The sequence below is a fragment of the Lactuca sativa genome, chromosome 4, assembly GCF_002870075.4.
Source record: "Lactuca sativa cultivar Salinas chromosome 4, Lsat_Salinas_v11, whole genome shotgun sequence".
NCBI classification, from domain to species: domain Eukaryota; kingdom Viridiplantae; phylum Streptophyta; class Magnoliopsida; order Asterales; family Asteraceae; genus Lactuca; species Lactuca sativa.
In genome coordinates, this window is record NC_056626.2 from 36,405,440 (window position 1) to 36,420,183 (window position 14,744).

The window sequence follows — 14,744 nt, forward strand, 5'->3', positions numbered from 1 at the left end:
TGCTAACATGTGGGTTTCGGAATGGTTAGTCCCGTCTAGATATCCCGTTGAACTGGGATAGGTAGGACCATTTACACAGAAGATACTAATAAATCATCCTCGTGAATCGAGATACAAGTATTCATGTAAGTGTATACAGGTAAATGTATCTATGTAAAGGTATTCATGTAAGGTATTCATGTAAGCGTACTCATGTAAGTGTATTCATGTAACATGTAATGTATAGTATAGACTCATGAATGAACTGAATCTGATGTAATTCCTTGTAATAGGAATAATGTTTTGTATCTTCTAACTATCCCTATAATAGTTAACTGGAAGGTAATTGGTTGTCCAAGTAGGTTTATACACCCTTGCTACATAAGAGTGTGGGAAACTGAATGAAGGATGAAAACTATAACTTCAATACATATATAAGAACATAAGTGTATAGATATAGTTTTGTTCAATAAGGTAAAAATGGTTTTGTAAGACATCTAAGAGTTTTGAGCAATAATTAACAATGACTTGATGTCATTTTAATAAACATTTCAAACGTAATACATTAGCTATCAAGGTATTTTTTAAGATATAAAACCATTTCATGCATCACATTTTGAAGTATGTGAAATCTGCTGGATGAAAACACAGTTATAAAATACATATGAGTGATTTAATAACATAATGTTTCCTACTTGTATCCCCCCCCCCCATTAAAGCATTTAAAATCATTTAAAACTTTGATTAAGGGGTATGAACTCACCTGTAGATGGTGGTTTGGATGAACTGAATGATGTAGGATAGCTAGGTGACAAGTGAAGACTTGTTCACACCCAATGATCCTAGTTAACATATAATCACACATATATGTATGCAATTAGACTTTAAATCACTAATTGACAAAGTTAAGACATCCTAAGGTATGTAAAACACCTTATTTAAGTGCTACAAGTCATAAGGATTGCATCTAAGTGCTAAAGGACCTTGCTATTGTGTTTGGGGTTCAAGGGTAAACTCCCTTGGAGTTTACGGTTTTCATGACCTTGACCTAATGAGTTTACGGTCGTAAACTCAAGAGTTTAGGTTGTAAACTCCTCTCCTTTTGACCATAAGTTATTTTGAGGATTTGCAAGTCCTTTAAAGCATTTCTACTTGGTGGTTTGGACTTTGGAAGGGACTAGGGCAACAAAACACCCATTTTGAGGAGTTTATGGCCTCATGGTCATTTCCCTTTGGGTTTACTACCTTAAACCCATATGGAAGTTGGTATTGTTATGTTTTCAAGTCCCTAACTCATCAAGGTAATTGTGTAGGTTAGTTTTTAGGCCTAAGGAAGGAATATGGCCCAAATAAACACATTAAAGGGTGTTTACGGTTTTGGGAGCTCCCCAAACCGTAAACACATGAACATGGCATTCTTTGGTGTTTTTCAAGGCTTAAACACAACAAAGGAAGGTTCAAACATGTCAAGGAAGGCTTAAACATCCAACTAGGGCTTAGATTAATGACTTAGGCACACTTTGGTGCCTTATTTGGTGTTTACGGCCCAAGAACATTCTTGGACCGTGAACAACTTGTTCCATGTGTTCTTGGCATATTTTCTTGATGCTAACTTGTAATACTAGCTTAGTAAGACTCAAGGATGGAAGTAGTTACTATTAGGAAGCTTGATTTGAGCTAAAAGTCCAAGAACACTTAGTGCGTGTTCTTGGTGTTTTTGGAAATCTAATCAAAAACACAAAAATGAATGGATGAATAGATGCACAAACACTAGATTAAGTGTTTAATCAACTTGAAATGGCTAGAACACTTACAAGTTTGAAGTTCTTGAATTGATTCTAGTTTGATACTTGAGAGGGTTTCTTGAGTTTACTCTTTTGGAGTTTACTCTTTTAGGGTGAAAAGTGAAAAGTGATTAACTTGAGGAGTAAACTCATGCTTATGCATGAGTTCACGATTTTTGGAAGTTTTTCCGACCTAAACATAAAAGTTTGGCCGTGAACTTCTAAGACACGAGGTGTTTGCGGTTTTTAAATTTCAAAACCCGAGACGGCACTTTGTTTCACCCATACGTTTAAAGAATAATATTAAAATAATCAAATAAACTCTAAATTTGTCAAAATAAGAAATAATGACATTAACTTATAATAAGAAGTGATTGACTTCTACGGTTTGACCGAATGGAAATTCCGGGTTGTCACATGTTCTGTGCCCGATACATTCCTCGGATCAAGCGGGAACGATTGTCACAAAACTTTTTGAGTTTGAGACAGGATGGGGAGTCGGTGACAAAGATCACCCGCATGTTTAAAGAGAGGGCAATGTTCTGCCCAGAGTTTGCTTCCGAGCAGGCTCAGATGAACCGATATATGAGCATGCTCAAAACTGACATCCATCAGTTTGTGTCTACCCAACGATGTGATACTCTTTTGGAGTTGCAGGAGGCCGCTAGACAGAGTGAGATGGAGATTGAGATGCAGTTAAGGGATTAGCGGCATACCTCGAGACAATCGCAGCCGACGCGTAAGCGGTCTAAGACCGCTGATTCTAGGGCTGGCAGTCAGTAGAGCTGCATTTTTTGAAAGTGTGGAAAGGGTCATTCTGGAGTATGTCGAGCTGGTAGTGGGTGCCGTAGGTGTGGCAAGGAGGGGAATTATGCGAAGGATTTTCTCCAGGCCGCCCTGGTTCCGGGTATGAGGTTATGCTACCACTGTGATCAGGTTAGCCATGTGAAGGCCAACTGCCAGTTGCTAGCCGCTAAGCCGACGCAGGTTCCAGCGCCAGCTACATTGAGGATTGCTGATGGGAGGCCAGTTAAGGTTGAGCTTCCGAAGGCTCAAGGAAGTTTCTTCCAACTTACGCCATAGGAGGACAGGGCAGCACCAAATGTAGTTGCTGGTATGTTTCTATCCTTTATCTCATTTATTATATCTGCGTATGCTTATCTGTTGTACCTGTGATTAGGTACGTTTTTAGTGAACTCCTTGCCCGCTTTGGTTTTTTTTGACTCGGGGTCAAGTCGGTCTTTCGTATCTCAGTCGTCTAGTAGGGAGTTTGGTGTGCCAGAGGGCAAGTTGGATTGTCCGTTGCGAGTCTCTATCGCTAACGAACATGGGGTTTCTGCTTCTTCGATCTACCGAGGGTGCGAGTTGAAGATTTTCGGAGTGTCCTTTCCGATAGATTTGATTCCGATCCCCATGGGGGATGTATGTATGATAGTGGGCATGGATTGGCTCAATCGGTTCGGTGCTATGATTGACTGTGAGGGCCAGCGAATGGTAGTTCGAACCCCAAGTGGGGGAGAACTGGTTGTATATGGTGAGGGCACCAGAATAGGATTAGGGTTCTGCTCAGCTGCCAGGGCTCGACAGTACATTCAACACGGGTGTGCGGATTTTCACGCGAGCCAAGGATCTGACTTCAGTTTCCGGGGTTCCCGTAGTCAGAGAGTTTGCAGACGTGTTTCCGGAGGTGTTGCCAGGGATACCTCCGGAGAGGCAGGTCGAGTTTAGGATCGAACTGGTGCCTGGCGCGGCCCCTATTTCCAAGGCGTCGTACCAGTTGGCACCGCCAGAGATGCAGGAGTTGTCGTCCCAGTTGCAGGAACTGTTGGGCAAGCAGTTCATTCGACCTAGCAGTTCTCCATGGGGAGCATCGATCCTCTTCGTCAGGAAAAAGGATGGATCACATCGGATGTGCATTGACTATAAGGAGTTGAATAAGCTGACGGTGAGGAACCGTTATCCAGTCCCAAGGGTAGATGATCTCTTTGATCAGTTACACGGTGCATCTTGGTTCTCCAAGATTGATTTGAGGTTGGGGTATCATCAGGTCCGATTTAGAGAGGAGGACGTGAAGAAGACCGCGTTCCGTACTCGTTATGGTCACTACAAGTTTGTGGTGATGTTGTTTGGGCTCACCAACACGCCAGCAATATTCATGGACCTGATGAATATGGTCTGCAGACCGATGCTTGATCTCTCGATCATTGTGTTCATAGATGATATCTTGGTGTATTCCAGGACCCGAGAGCTGCACGAGGAGCACCTCAGGGAATTTTTAGGAGTTCTGAGACGAGAACGACTATATACGAAGTTCTCAAAGTGCGAGTTTTGGTTATGAGAGGTCCAGTTCCTCGGATATCTCGTCAACCAGGAGGGGATTTTGGTCGACCCGGCCAAGATCGAGGCAGTCATGCAGTGGGAGGTACCGAGATCTCCCTCGGACATCTGGAGTTTTCTTGGATTGACAGGGTAATATCAGAGATTCATTCAAGATTTCTCCAAAATATCAGTACCACTCACTCGTTTGACGAGGAAGGGGAGGATTTCCGATGGGGCCCTGAGCAGCAGGGGGCATTCGAGACCCTCCGTCAGTGGTTGTGCGAGGCCCCAGTTTTGACACTCCTAGAGGGAGTGGAGGATTTTGTAGTATTCTGTGATGCATCCATAACAGGTTTTGGAGCATTCCTCATGTAGAGAGGACAGGTGATAGCCTACGCATCGCGACTGTTGAAGCCGCATGAGACGAGATACCCTACGTATGATTTGGAGCTGGGAGCGGTGGTGTTCGCTCTCAAGATATGGATACATTACCTTTATGGGGTCCGTTGTACCATATACACAGATCACAAAAGTTTGAGACACATCATGGACCAGCCGAACCTGAACAAGAGGCAACACAGGTGGCCGAATGTAGTCAAGGACTACGACTGCGAGATTCTTTACCACCCCAGTAAAGCGAATGTGGTGGCGGATGCTTTGAGCCACAAGGTAGATGGGTGTTCCACCCCAGCAGTGTGTATGAGGAAAGCGGTAGATTCTTCACTTATGAGCTTGATCAGAGATACTCAGGCCGAGGGCATGCGACCGAAGAACTGGAAGATGGAGAGGATCAAGGGTGAGAACACCCGGTTTGTGCAAGATAGTCAGGTATTATTAACCCGATGCGGTCGGGTATGGGTTCCGATGTCTGGTGGGTCAGGCGAATAGCCAACATTGCAATCAAATAGAGAGCCTCCGCCCGTTTGATCGGTTGCGAGCCGGAAAGACAAACAGTCATGGAGGAGGCTCATAAGTCGCACTTCTCTATTCACCCGGGGGCTACCAAGATGTACCGAGACCTGAATTTGAGTTATTGGTGGCCATGTATGAAGCGATAAATCGCTTGGTATGTCGAGAGGTGCTTGACCTGCATGATGGTCAAGGCCGAGCATCAGAGGCCGCATGGTATGCTGCAGCCTCTAGAGATTCTCGTGTGGAAATGGGTGCAGATCATGATGGATTTCATTACCAAACTGCCGAAGACGGCGAAAGGGTTTGATGCTATATGGGTCATCGTAGATCGATTGACCAAGAGTGCCCATTTCTTGGCTATACGGGAGAGTTCATCGGCCAAGAAGTTGGCCGACGTGTATGTTCGCGAGATCGTCGCTCGCCATGGGGTTTCGGTCTCCATTGTTTTCAACCGGGATGTTAGATTTACTTCTCGTTTCTGGCAGAAGTTCCTCGAGGAATTCGCCACACAGTTGCATTTTAGTACAACGTTTCATCCTCAGACCGATGGTCAGAGCGAGCGGACTATTCAGACCCTCGAGGATATGTTGAGGGCGTGTGTCATTGACTTCAGTGGGAGTTGAGATTCCCACCTACCGCTTACAGAGTTCGCCTATAACAACAACTATCATTCCAACATTGGCGCCCCGCCTTTCGAGCTGTTGTATGGGCGGAGATGCCGCACCCCAGTTTGTTGGGGTGAGGTTGGACACAGGGTGATGGGACGGACGGAGGTAGTTCTGCAGACTACCGAGAAAATTTAGCAGATTAGATAGCGATTTCATACTGCTCAGAGTCGGCAGAAGAGTTATGCTGACAGGCGCCGGTTGGAATTAGAATTTCAGGTGGGTGACATGGTACTCATGAGGTCTTACCCTGGAAGGGTGTGATCCGCTTCAGGAAGAGGGGGAAATTGGGTCCCCGTTTCATTGGTCCATTCAGGATCCTTGCCAGGGTCGACAAGGTAGCATATAGGCTAGAGCTACCAGAAGAGATTAGCCAAATTCATAGCACTTTCCACGTTTCGCAGTTGCGAAAGTGCATTATGGATCAGGAGGCAGTAGTGTCGTTGGATGATATTCAGGTCGATGAGCGCCTGGATTATGCGGAGAGGCCTGTGGCCATTCTGGAAAAGAAGATGAAAGTTCTGCGAAAAAAGGAAATACCTTTGGTGAAGGTGCAGTGGGAGCATTGGAGGGGATCCGAGTGGACATGGGAGCCAGAGGAAGAGATGTGGGGGCACTATCTGGAGCTGTTCGCTGCGACAGACTTCGAGGGCGAAGTCTAGTTGAAGTGGGGGAGAATTGTAACGCCCCGATTTTTAGGTATTGGTTTGTGTGAGAATTTTATTGATTTTGAGGCCTACTCAACGAGTTGGTTGCCCTACTCGTCGAGTAGCAGCGGGTTGGTCCGCGTGTTTTAGTGATTTACTCGCCGAGTCCAAGAAGGGACTCGACGAGCAGGAGCTGGCAGATGAAACCCTAAATCCTGGGGTTTTGCACCCTATTTAAAGGATCATTGGCCTTCCCCAGCTACCCCTTTACAGCTTCTTGGCGCCCTTAAACCCTAAATCGTGTTTGTGTGTGATTCTTTGGTGTGATTGAGATTTGAAGGTGGATCTTGGTGAGGAAAGGCTTGAAGATCAAGAAGCTCTAAGCAAGGAACAGTTGGGGATCTAAAGTCTATCACAGTTTATCATCATTTGGAGGTATCAAGTCACCACCTTGAGCTTCTTCTAGCTAGATCCCTTTTATATTTGAGTTTTGTGGGCATTTTGGGCATTTGGGGTTGCATTTCGAGTGATGAACCAAGATCTGAAGTTGCAACTTCAGATCTAGGCTCATCTTCGCTCTTATCATCATAAAGTCTCAGCCTTCAACATGTTGGTGAAGCTCTTTGGCCTAGAACCTCTTCTTTAGCTTGATTTAGGTCATTAGCACCTTGCATGTACATAAAGTTTGCTACTTTAGGTGATAAACATGCCTTGGGGGACTAGATCTATAATATGGAGCCTTTTCATGGCGTAAAAAGCGTTTGTATGGATGAAGGATTGAAAGGACTCGGAGAGTAGCATAGCCGACTCGGCGGGTCATATGAAGATGGTCCTGAACTCGACGAGTTGGATGAACAACTCGTCGAGTCCTATTAAGATTGTCGTAGACTCGGCGAGTCTATAGAGTGACTCGGAAAGTCAGTTGAGGTTTTTCCCAACAGTTGGATGTGTATGAACTTGTCGAGTTGCAAGGGGGAAAACTCGACGAGTGGCCATGGAGCTTCGACCATGAACCTTAGGAACTTGATGAGTAACTCTGGTGACTCGGCGAACAAACGAGTATTACAAGGAATTCAACGAGTAGATGAGGGTACTCGATGACTTGAGGTCAACATGGACCGTTGACCTTGACTGTTGACTTTGACTTTGACCATGGGTTGACCAGTTGACTTTTGGAGGACATTTTGGAAAGACCGGAAATTTACAAGTATGGTTTACAATGAATATAGGTGGTGGAGTTCGTGGCAGTGATCCGAGAATTTGAGCTTATTTTACGAGTCGACAGTTGCGAGGTGAGTTACCCCACTATACTAAGGGGTTTAAGGCACCAAGGCCGACCCATTGGATATGTTATCCTAGCAGTGTTAGTATGTTGAGTATGAAGTTAGTGTTGCAGGCTAGTGGTTATGCCAGTTAGGTAGACCTGTAGGACTACCTGTGTTGTTATATGATTATCTACATGCTCAGTGGTTATGTTATGTGGGATGGGTTGAGGTGATACTGCTTTGTGTGCTAACCAACAAAACCGGGGGCATTCCAGATAGGGGCTATGGGAGACTCGTACTATGGGCTCGGTGGCAAGCCTGATGTGAGCTGTGGCCCCGAAAGGCAATCCAGACTCACACTATGGGCCCAGGGGTAATCTATTCTGTAAAGTTGTGGACCCATTGCATGCTGTTTAGTTTGCTATGTTATGATATTGCTGACAGGATTATGTGGATTGTATGTGTATCGGTATTTTGGGGGAACTCACTAAGTTTTCGGGGTTACAGCTTCAATTTATTGTTTGAGGTACATCAGGGGATCGCGGCAAGATGAAGGCATGATTGTCACTACTAGAAAAACAGCCTTTTACGACGCGCATTGCGCGTTGTAAAACGCTCAGACGACGCGCAAACGCGCGTCAAGGAAGGCCCTGTCATAAAGAGAGACGACACGCTTTTGTGCGTCATGTATAGACGACGCACATTTACGACGCGCATTTACGACACACATTTACGACGCACAATTATGACACGCAATGCGTATCAAGGAAGGCCCTGTCATAAAGGAAGACGACACGCATTTGCGTGTCGTAACCTTACGACACGCGTTTACGACTCGCGATGCGTATCATTAAAGCCCCTGTCAAGAAAGGCCATGTCATAAATGAAGATGACACACATTTTTGCGTATCGTAATTTTATATGTTTAAAAAAATATTATTTATAGATTTACCAATTTTCAAATTAAATTTGCATTTAATGTCTCATAATAAATAAAATATCATATACAAAAATACAATCCATTGCATAAAATTTAATGTCATACAAATAATCGTTCCATGGAAAGATAAAACAAATGAATAAAAGTTGTAACGGAAATTTACAAACTAATTAGATACAAGAAATATAAAAAACTTGAAATCCCTATGATTAATAGTTCTAACAGAAGCTTCACGTGAGATACATACAGTTAGACCAGTAGGCAAGGATGTTCCCGAATCCACAATAGCAGCACAAGAGCACAAGAACATGTACACAATATCTTCTACAAGAAGGTGCTAGTCGAAAACTATTGTTGAAGGTTGCCATGATAGCTGTTAAGATTTAAGCATAACAAGAAACCAATTAGTGACTATAATAAGCTAGAAAACATGCAACTAATAAACAAAACAAGCAACTAATTAAGTCAAACTATGACTATGCATACAAATTGGCAGCAGACAAGTAAATAAATGAAAAAATTTACCTTCCATTGAAATGGATTAACAAGTTCAACATATTTCCCATGGCCTAAAGCAGGTAAGTCAACACGAGAAGGAATGTAGTCAACACGAACAACAACATGCCACTCTTTTGTAACAATGTAAGCAACATCTACATAATACCCAAAAACATGTAAGAAAAAGCAACCTACTTTCATTTCTTCTTATTACAACTTTCAAACTATAATGACTTAATTAAAAGTACAAGGTTATAACTGGGTATATTTTAATATAATAAGAGGATTAAAAATGACATACAGGCACGAAGTCTCATTTCACCAGCAGCTGGGAATCTGAGAAGCCAAAGGGCACTATTGGGAACACGCTTTAAAATATTGCACCCGAAACAAACAAACAACAAACATTATGTCAATGTTACTGTAATATATAATGTGTGTCAGCATAAATTGAGATTATATCTTGAATGTTACCAAGTGATAAAAATTTCAGGATCCATCTTGTAAAGCTGATTAAAACAAGCAAATATGAACTTGTTATCAGGCAATCCGTAAGCTGAACGCTTAGGCTGGCAGTTTATATCCATCACATCAAGGTTTTTCTGCACCCAACCATTAACAAAGAAGAGCAGATGTTACTTTAAAAACTCTAACAAATTAGAATTTAGTAGATTATGTAGAGTATGAAAAATCTAGTCAATTATAATAATAAAAAATTAATCAAACTTCATTTACACCTTTACCTGCCTGTAATCATTCACAAAGAGAGATAAAAAGAAAATATGAGAAAACCGAGTTGGGGAGACAAACTGTAAGATACCAATCAATTTTAACATTTAAGCATCTAGTAAAATTGAGATTTTTAAAAAAAAGAGATAAAAAGAAAATCCTTTACTTCATCAGTGATCAAATATTGTATGTAGTTAGCACCAATTGTGCCAGGGAATCCCATATATGAGACCTGAATGGGAGCTGGTTGTAGAGAAAATATTTCATTTCTCGCCCCCTGGAATATAAATATATTATATATATAGAAAGAACATGCAATAGGATTAACAAACATTCTTTAAAACTACCATAGTTTTTATTATTATCCCCTTTGAAACCCATATTATATTATCAATAGAATTAATTTTGGACCACCAGTAACATGTAATAAATAAATCATCAATAAGAAACTCTCTATTATTGTAAAAAAAACTACAAACTAATGAGGTAAAAAAATGGTTGAACTTAATAATATCCATACCTTGGTATAACCATTGAGGTTGTTAAGTAGTTATATCTAATCCTCATTTATAAGCCTTGAAATCATATCAAAAGTCATTGTTGGCACATCTTTAAAATGCTTTGCTTCTGACTGGATCTGACTGGATCCGAACCCTCCATTCACTCCCATCATTTGGACTCAAAGCATAGCAGAACGCCTAATTTTCAAACAACAAATTAAAAAAAAATCTGTATTCATAATAATTACAAAAACTATACACCAACAAACCTCAACATTTTCTCTATTATACACAAATCCCATTAAATGTCATAATGGATGATTTCCAAAATCACTGCTCACATATCTACAAGTATAGCACATTGTTTTAGGATCCATACTGAGAAATAAATTACTAAATACATACAATGTACATCATTGATGAATTTATAAAAGTAATAAGATGTAAAATAAATGAGGAATTTATATAGATATTATTGATTACTCCAACCGATTTCAAAAAAAAGATTAAAAATAGAAGTTGATTGGTTAAAAAAAACTCTTGACAAAAATATAAGCTACATACGTAGAACAATTGTCAAACGTGGTTACTATACAATTAATATCATTATCCCTTAAAAAGTTATAACCCATATTTATGTGTACCCAATTTTCAGTCGATTGTAGCCTCCTGTTATCTTTATTGGCAATGGAAGAGGATGTTTGAAAGGAGGAGGAGAGAAACGGCTTGCAATTACAGAACAATGTGCAGCATATTTTCAACTATTAAAAAAAGGAACCCAATTAGTATTTTATAATTATATCAAGTATCAAGTAATTCATAAATCTAATAACTCATATAATTCTTAAAATTACCTGATTTCAAGTGCAAGGAGTGGATCAAGGGGAATGCAATCGCATGGAAAGGTTGCACGATTAACAAGACCATCAGCTGCTAAAGGATCAATGCGAAGAACTTCATTAACATCCACATAACATACAATAGCTTCTGTAGCCATTCCCAAAGCCTATAAAATGAAAAGAAAAAACAATTTTAGAAAGAAAAAAAATATCCTTGTGTTAATATCTACCAAGAATTATCAGAAAAACAATGGAGTATTCACCTTGTATACATTTCCCAAGTTTAAATAGGCATCAAAAAATGTTGGCTTAAGTTTGACTGCCTCCTGCAATAAACAAGATCCACAATGAGAGCAAATTCATCCGAATAATACAAGACATATATAGAGAGACAAAACTTAAGTCCACTTTTGCCCCTAGATCATTGTATTGTAAGCCACTGAAGTTCAAATGACAAAGTGGGAAAGTGATCAGGAACTGTCTGAGACTAATTAACACCAGACACATAAGAGTTAGAAAATTCAATACCAAACATGACCTTCAACACTTCTTGGAAAGTTAAAACTATGCATTATTTAGAGGAAGGGGATGCATGACATGCTCATGTAAGTGTGAATGGAACAATGAGAAATGTGATAACTAAACATATGCATCAAGTTTTCTTACTTCTTGAACCAATCCTTGAGCCTTCATCAAGTTCCCAAGGTTGCTATGAGCATCAACCTACATAAATATATACCAAATATATATATATATATATATATATATATATATATATATATATATATATATATATAATTAGAAACCAAATAAGCAATAAATCAGAAAATAAAGATGACTAGAGTTGAAAACAAGACTAAACGGCTAAAAATGTAATATTGTCAAAACCTTGATTTGTCTTCTGAGTATATTTTCAACCTTAATAAACATTCTTTTCCTGTCATCCCAGTCACATACACACAAGGAAAATAAAAGTGTTAAAGCATGTGATAATATCCATGAATTTCATCATATAATATCGCCTCTAGATCATAACACTTACCCTGTTTGCAAAAGTCGCCTCTAGTTGTTGATTAATTGATGAGATTACTTACGCCTCTGCAAATAAGACGTATCTTCACCAACAAACGTCTCCGAGAAACTAGAAGTGGAAGGCGACCATACAGGCACAACACCCCCATCTCTTTCCCTCGAACTTGAACTCAAACTGTTGGAAGAATTCGCCGACAAATCATCCGAAATTCTCAATGCCCTCGTGATATCAATCGGTGGCTGCATATTACCCGTTCTCACCGTTTGATCATGTCCATCTCCATCTCCATCTACGCCTTGATTAATCGGAACTTTCGCCCTGCTATCTTCCCTAAAATTTCCAATTTCTAAAGACGATTCCTCTTCCCCTCCCCTAAACAACGACGTCGTCATACTCGGAACCATTTGGTCTTCGTAATGACAGATTGTGGTGGTCGTAGGGTTTGTCCTCAACGTATTCTCATCCATCTCCATCTTCATATCTTGAGGGAAAGCATTCAGAATAGTTTACGATGAGTCTCCAACCTCTTCTTCTATCCTGTTTCCCAGAATCCCTCGAGAAGACGCTTCATGCTGCCACATTTGAGTAAGCGCTTCTTGTAATCGGGCTTTTGCCTCATCTATTTTCACAATCGGGTGAGGGTAGTTGGATCCGAGCTCGATTCCGGCGGCTTGAAGGTCATATTCCGGTGTTATGAAGCAGAGGATGTTGGTTCCTGGAATCAGCAAAAGTCAGGAATTCGTGACGGCGAAGAGATTTGGTGATGGTGCGAGTTTGCTGTGGGAGAAAAGAGGAGCGATTAGTATATTAGGGTTTTTTTGGGGTATTTGAGTAAGAGAGAAGAACGGTAACATGGCGGGCCTTTCAAAGTTTTGGGAATTTCATTTCCCCAAAAAAGTGACCCCACGTTTCATTAAAAAAATATAAAGCGACATACTTAGAGGACGCGCATCTTATGTTATGTACCCTCTGTGTTTTTTTTCAATGTGACACTTATTTTAGGGCGCGTAAAAATGCGCGCCCTAAATTCTTCTAATTTTCAGATAGCTGGCATTATTTTTAGGGCACACACTATTGCGTAGCATAAAACAGCGCGTGTCATTGTTCGCGCATCATAAAAGGCCATTTTTCTAGTAGTGCGTACAGTTCCTCCCATTTTGTTTATGGTTCTGGAAAACTCTGATATTGAACTCTTTTGAAAATAAGATTGTAATAATTGATGCTTTTAAATGTTTTGAAAAGTGTTTAATTGGCTTGAATTTTTGGGATGTTTCACAAAAACATTGTACAACACTACATGTCAAAAGAGGATGCAACCTAACATTTCACAAAGTTAACAAAAATATTGTACACCACATGTCAAGAGACGATGCTACCTAACATTCACTCTTAACAAAAATATTGTTTGTAGATACAAATATCATTGAAATGTTAACAAAAATATTGTTTGTAGATACAATTATCATTGGTCAGCCAACAACGAAGCCATACTCAGTTTATTGCACAATGGATGCAGCCTCAAGTCATACATCTGTAGAACTAAATCTCTTTTGACCATTCTACCTCTAATCTTGAAAACTTCACATCCATCCATGAAAAACTTGTATTTTAATCACAAAACTAATTTCAACCAATATGTAAAAAGGAGAATAACTATACTTAGTACTTACATTTACATCCTTCACATGAAACCGCCATACCCCTTTAAGTTCATTCTTGTGCGTTGACTAGGTTGATTATTCATTCGGTTTTGTTGACTGATAATATTTCAACCCTTTCTTAAGCAAATCATAATATATTAAAGTAAGTTGAAACAAATTCTGTAGAAACACAACAAAATATACAAGGATTAAATTTAATCAAACTATATATAATAGTTAAGGGGCTAAGATAAATCAATAAAACAATGAAAGTAAAGTACATTGTCCTTTTTTGTACCTTCAAGGAGAAGTTACTAAAAGAGTAGTTGACACAAGATTGCGATCCAACTTCTTTATGACCTCCATACTCATCAATCCGCTAACACGTGCCACCACATGAATAACAAATCACAAGCAATAACGGTGGATTGTATTTTCGAGAATTAATAGAGTTAATGACAATTTCATCATGACGATTACTTAGGAAACTAGTGCCGCCACTGATGCTGCCATTGTCACTGGAATATTCCGTTTCACTGGCGGCATAACCATGCTCATATGAGGCGTTCCATGTGTAACGGCTTGTGAAATAACTGGTGTCTAGTGCACTCACAAATGAAGGAATAAATGTAGCCTGAATTATAAAATCAATCTCAATAAAAACACAATTAACATGTATATAAAAACATACACATACACACATATAAACACACCTTTTGTAGTGCAAGTATAGGTAAGTTTATATCCCTGAAAAATTGATGTTGTTTCACCTCGGTTGCTAGCCTAGCTCCAAGTCTCTCGTTTGTATCTTCTGTCAATAATTTGCATAGAGGAATGAGAAGAAATAAGATGATTAAGCGAGGTGTTTGTTTATTTTTGACTTAATGGAACATGACTTAAAAAAGAAGTCAGGAGGTTTCTCTTACTGATTGATTAAATCCTGGGCATCCGAGCTCATTTCATCAGGTACCATTGGTCAAGGTATATTATGCTT